The following is a 6,486-nucleotide window of genomic DNA, read 5'->3' on the forward strand; positions in this document are numbered from 1 at the left end:
GTATGACCCATGGGCATCATCTGTAAAGAGTTTATAATAAAAGATGGCAGATACCATGAGAGCTTCACAAAATGATGCCATGTGACTTTCAAAGAAGCACTATTAATTTCCTTGCCATGGAATGTGGTGACATTTGAGCTAAAGGTTAAGGCCAATGAAGAACATTAATATGTCAAAATTTTTACTCCAGAAAGAGGAAAGGACATAAGCAAAAATCCACTTTTTCCCCACAGTCAAGCCGGAACATAACATAGGAGAAGGGGAGTAAGGGGTAACAAGTGTGAGGGGTTGGCTGGCACCAGGTAACGGAATCCTTTCAACATTAGACCACGTGATTTGGATTTCATTGTGTGGTTACCAGAAAGGTTTTTAAACAACAAAATAATGTCTTAGGGAGATTTGGTGTGATTGTGAAAACTAAATTGAGAAGGTGACTTCAGGCTTGGCTTGATCCAGGATTCAGATAAAAATCACCAAAATCCATCTTTCAGCTCTGCTGTTTTTCTGTTAGCTCTGCCTGTGGATCCAGGTGAAGCACAGAGAGAAGAGAAATTGCTTCCTACAGAGAAAAAGATAGAAAAGTTTTATTTCTAGAAAAAATGTCTAAATTCAGTCATGTTCCTATTCCTCAACCAATCATCATGTCTAGAGTATGGGATGACAGCCTAGATTTAGGCACCCTGGCACCATACCCAGGAAAGGAAGCACATCAGTCCCAGTCAGCTTCCATGCTACCACTTCAGGGTTTCATAGTGGGAATCTACACGATTTAGTCCTTGAATTATGCTGTGGTTTAAAAGTACAAATCCAAAATAATTCATAGGCAGCTATTTTTCCCACAACATAAGGATAACATAAAGTTCCTCAGTAATCATTGTTTAAAGAGATATTTTTGGGCTGGGAGAGGTGGCTCACATCGGCAATCCCAGCATTTTGGGAGGCTGAGGCCATAGGAACACCCTGGGTGATAGAACAAGACTCTGTGTCTAAAGAAAAAGTAATAAAATTAAAATATATATATATTTTTTTCTTCTTCCCTTCACTGCCTTTAGCAATGTAGTTACTCTCTCTAACAGTTTTATTCCCATATAAAAACAAAAATACCATGATGACCACCAGCACCACCACCAAAATACCATCTAGCCTTAATCTTTCTTATGTGTTAATATTTCTATCCTCCCTCCCTCTCTCCCTTCAAAAATCCCACAAACGGAAGTGGCAAGCCAAAACTTCCTTAAAGGTAAGGGAAGGAAAAAGACCAAGGTCAATTACATTAAAATTCTTTTAAATAGGCCCACAGAAAAAAAAATTGAGAAACTACACATCTATAGTTTTATTCTAATAATACTTAGAAATCGTGATTAGCACTTGCTCTTCTTATCACCTACTTTCATTCCCATATCTGTTTCATACACACCTTTGTAGGAAGCTGATTTTTCCTTTGTCTGAAATATCTCCTTTTATCAAATCAATATGCCGGCTCACCTGGAGACCTTCTCTTTTTCAAGCCTTACCCCCCTGCCCCCCCGAAAGCCTTCCCTTATAGCATCCCCCCATCCTACCTTTATGTCCTCTGGACTACCACTTTGCCTGTACGTTTCTATTAAATTGTGACTTTCATTTTTTGTTCCACATCTGTTAGGGCGGTGCCTGTGGCTTAAAGGAGTTGGGCGCTGACCCCATATGCCAGAGGTGGTGGGTTCAAACCCAGCCCTAGCCAAAAACTGCAAAATAAATAAATAAATTGTCACAACCCCTGGGGCCCTTACGCCCCTGATCTCCATCACCTCACCCCAGGAAGGAACCAGGTGTGACTCCAATTAGAAGTGCATGCGTGAGGGAGGCGAGCTAGCCCTTCTTTGCAGGGTAGCCCCGAGCAACCTCCGTATTAGCCTTTTATTCAGACGGTACAACACAGGTGAGGGGAGTATTCAACAATGACTACATGCTGAAGGATCGCCATGGGCTTAGACTCTTTCTCCCCACGAGCACCTGCAGATGAATTGCCAGGGTCCACCCCTCAGCTGCAAATCATCTTGCTCAGAGGTCATCTGGCTCTTGGCATCCTCTACAATCAATCAATCAATCAATCAATCAATAAATAAATAAAATAAGTCCACGTCTGTTGACCTGTCAGTGAACTATCTGAGACCAGAACCTCATTTTGCATACCTGGCACATAGTAGACTTCACATAAATACTACTGACTAAGTAAGTCAATGGATGAATAACACTTTTTTAAAAATCCATTTTGCCTTTGAGTTGACACTCTTAGCAGTATACCTTGTTGGAGATTTTAAGTTGGTTTTGAAAATTTTAGACTAGCGCTTCAGAGAAGACTATATTAGTCAGGGCTCTCCAAAGAAACAGAACCAATAGGATATATAAATTTGGCAGTTTATTATAAGGAATTAGCTCATGTGGTTTTGGAGATTGACAAGTCCCAAGAACTATAATTCAGCAAGCTGGAGACCCAGGATTGCTGAGGGCATAGTTCAGGTCTGGAAAGATGCAGGTTTCAGACTTGGGAGCCAAAAATTTCAGTTCAGGTCCAAAGTCAGGAAAACAACCAACAAAAAACCAGCGCTCAAGCTCTAAGGCAGTTAGGTAGGAGGAATTCTCTCTTACTCAGCTTTTTTCTTCTAGCCAAGCTTTCAATAGATTGGATCTAGCCCACTCTCATTAGGAAGGGCAGTCTGCTTTACTCAGTTTCCTGATTTAGATATTAATCTCATCCAGAAACACCCTCACAGACACACCCAGATTAATAATGTTCCATCAGATGTCTGGGAACCCTGTTGCCCAGTCAAGTGGACACAAAATTAAACATCACAAAAACTAAAGCCTATAGATAAAGATCTGGAAATACCTCTTAGAGGAGCAAATTAAAACTATTATAATGTCTCTGAGGACAAGAGGGAAAGGCTAGCAAAAGCAAAAGGACAACAAAAGCTGGGGTATTTTCTTAGAAGGCCAAGGAAGTGAAGAAGTTATTCTTCTCATCCATAGAGGGGAGGCATTGAGCTAGATGATTTTGAAGATCCTTCCAGTTGTAAAACTCCCATTCTCTTTTCACTTTCAAGTTTCAAGACTAGGTAAATGGGTATGTTATACCCAAAGTGAGTGGAATAGAGAAACGCCAGCACATTGAGCCCAAATTAAGCAAGGGGCCTTTATTGACCGTTCCGGCTGAGAGCAGGCGCATGCCTCCAGGTCTCTTGACCCCTAGAAGCAGGGGTGGAAAGCTTATAAGGGACTTTCAGTAGGCGAGGGGGAGTTCTTAATACAAGCCAAATTTGACAAGAGCCAACACCTGGTAAGGGGAGTCCTTACAAGGGGAAGCTGGGGTTTTGCAGTTATTACTAAACTTTTTCAGCTGAACTCCCTGTCTTAAAGGGGGAGTGTTGAAAGCCCTTAGCAAGATGGAGTTGGGGCATAATAGGTACATTAAGAGAAATGGATTATGTAAGAAGATTTGGAGGGAATTGATGTCTTGTTAGTAGTTGCATGGAAACTACTTATTCATGAAATTCTTAGTTCTATATATATTCTTCCAGGAAGTATATTGGCCTTCTACAATACACAGCTTTCACTGAACTGTTGCAGATCATTATTTATGGATAGGTCCTTTGGAGAAACTGTCTTCCTTCCCTTAGAAGCTCCTGTGAAGGATATGGATCGGAGCTAGCCCAAGAGCTCTGAGGAAAACGTAGACACATTGGATCTAGCCCATCCTCATTAGGGCCCCTCTTGTGGGGGCAAGAGGCAAAAGAAAATCAAGAGGGAAGAAGTGATGTAAAAGTTTTTTGCTACAAAGAGGTGGCGGTTGATAAGACTTGGGGAAAGGCTATCAGAATTGATAATTAGGATATTCAGGCAGGTTTTGGTGGAGGGATAGAAGGCTCAGCAGTTCCCTGTTCTCTGATATTGACAATATTATAGTGGAATCAGTTATCATAGCCTTTTAAAATTTTCTACCAATGCTTATAGTAGCTTGCAGATATGAGCAGAGAATGTAGAGGGCAGGCAAGGATGAGAGCCATGTCTAGTGATGTGGGGTTGAAGGCTTGAATGGTAGGAATGGGTTTAAGGGTTGTGGTTTGTCAGAAAAGAAAGCAGTAAAATATTTGACTACAGAATTTTGGTTTAGAAAAGATAGAAATTATGGCCAGGCGCAGTGGCTCATGCCTGTAATCCTAATCCTGGCACTCTGGGAGGCTGAGACAGGTGAATTGCTTGAACTCAGGAGTTTGAGACCAGCCTGAGCAAGACTGTCTTTACAAAAACAAAAAATAAAAAAACCCACAAATATTGTGGTGGGGGCCTATGGTCCCAGCTACTTGGGACTTGAGGCAAGAGGAACTGCTGAGCCCAAGAGTTTGAGGTTGCTGTGAGCTATGATGCACAGCACTCTACACAGAGTGATGGAGTGAGACTCTATCTAAAATAGGAAAGAAGGAAGGAAGGGAGGGAGGGAGGGAGAGATGGATGGACGGAGGGAGGGAGAGAGAAAAGATGCAAATGCAGTTAAAAACCAGAAGAGGATCTAGGATAGGATGTTCATTCAGCTTGCTTTTCCTGGTGCCTTGGGTCAGTGGGGTAGAGAAAAGACCAACTAACTCTGATGCCCATACTTTCTCCTGATAAACATCACAAGATCTTCACCTTGGCCAGTGCTGTCTATGCCAGCTCTGTGCAGGATACCTTCTGTTTGCCAGCCCTCCTTCCCCAGCTCTACCCTCCCTCCTCTTCCTCTCTGCTCTGTGACCGGGGAGGCTGACTGTATGAACCTCTCTGCTCTGTGACCGGGGAGGCTGACTGTATGAACCTCTCTGCTCTGTGACCGGGGAGGCTGACTGTATGAACCTCTCTGCTCTGTAAGGGGAGGCTGACTGTATGAACCACATCAATGGGCTGTTTTGCTCTGCTGCTTCTTTTTGGCTCTGCAGGATCACCAGCATGAGATTGGAAGGAGGGATACTGGGAGGTAAGGTATCATTCTGCTGACTCCTCCCCACAGGATACGCCTAGTCTTTGGCCCTTGAGGCCTAGAGATGGTACTAATACTTAGCTTTCTATTTTATTTTATTTTTTTGAGATAGACCCTCAAGCTGTCACCTGGGTAGGGTAGAGAGCTGTGGCATCACAGCTCACAGCAACCTCCAACTCCTGGGCTCAAGCGATTCTCCTGCCTCCACCTCCCAAGTAGCTGGGACTATAGGCATCTGCCACAACTCCTGGCGATTTTTTGGTTGCAGCTGTCATTGTTATTTGGGGGGCCCTGGCTGGATTCAAACCCGCCAGCTCAGGTGTATGTGGCTGGCGCCTTAGCCGCTTGAGCCACAGGTGCCAAGCCAATACTTGGCTTTCTTAACCGCTTGTGATTTCTCTATGCCCTGCCACACCTTTGAAATTGCCTACACAAATTATTCAGCATATCTTTTACTTCCTCAAATTATTCAAGTTGAATATTCCATTTGGACTCTGTTTGACATAAGTTGTTTGTGAATTATCATTATACAATATCATCATAATTGAAAAAATAAAATGTTTGAAACTAGTAGACTAGGATAGAGCTTGTCAAACTTTTTATTTTTGTTTGCAAATAGCCAGATTTTTCAGTATAGATTTTTCAAAATATTTCAGTAAATATGTTTGGTTTGGGGGTTCAAATAATCTTTGTTACCACTATTCAACTCTACTGTCTTTATACAAGGGTCCTCAAACTTTTTAAACGGGAAGGGGGGGCAGTTCACTGTCCCTCAGACCGTTGGAGGGCTAGACTGCGGGCCCTAGGATGAGTCGGCTGCTAAGCAGGACAGGCAGAGGTTTAGAAATGCTGGGATTCTTAAGGATGTTAAGTACATTGTCAGTTTGTTCAACATAGTCCCTGTGGCGTGATGCAAAGACCCACAGAATTACTTTTAATAACTATTAAGGGCTGTTAGAAGCTGCTTTTTCCTGGTTCTTATTTTTAAATTATTTTGGATACTTCTTAGAAAAGTGGGTTGTGTTTATTGGTTTCTTCAGCAATTTTGTCATCCTTTAAATTATTAGTCATTTAACCCACCTTCATTTACTCTTTTTGCCTCCTAAATATTTTGTGGTGGGTAGTTAATATATTCGCTCCTCTTTCAGAAAAAAGCTGTATCTTCGTGGATTTCATGGGCTTGCTGGTTCAGATGAAGCATTAGCTGGTGAATAAAATAGATTTGGCCCCATGGAAGGCATATGAGTGTAGGTGGTGTGTGCTGTGGGGCGAGGGACAGTGACTGAACCTGGAAAAAATAAGAATACTGAAAAGGGTGTGTGTTCTTGTGTGTGTGTGTGTGCACGGTGGGAGTAAAGTGGGCTGGTGTGGCTCGATGGGATGAATGAAGATCTCAAGAGTTGAGAGAGACTGAGGCCATTTACTGATGGGGGGAGGGAGGAGAACAACAGCTGGGAAAATGAGTGGTTGGGAAATGTGGGCTGGAGAATGTGCCC

The sequence above is a fragment of the Otolemur garnettii genome, unplaced genomic scaffold, assembly GCF_000181295.1.
Source record: "Otolemur garnettii isolate 467f Iridium unplaced genomic scaffold, OtoGar3 scaffold00006, whole genome shotgun sequence".
NCBI classification, from domain to species: domain Eukaryota; kingdom Metazoa; phylum Chordata; class Mammalia; order Primates; family Galagidae; genus Otolemur; species Otolemur garnettii.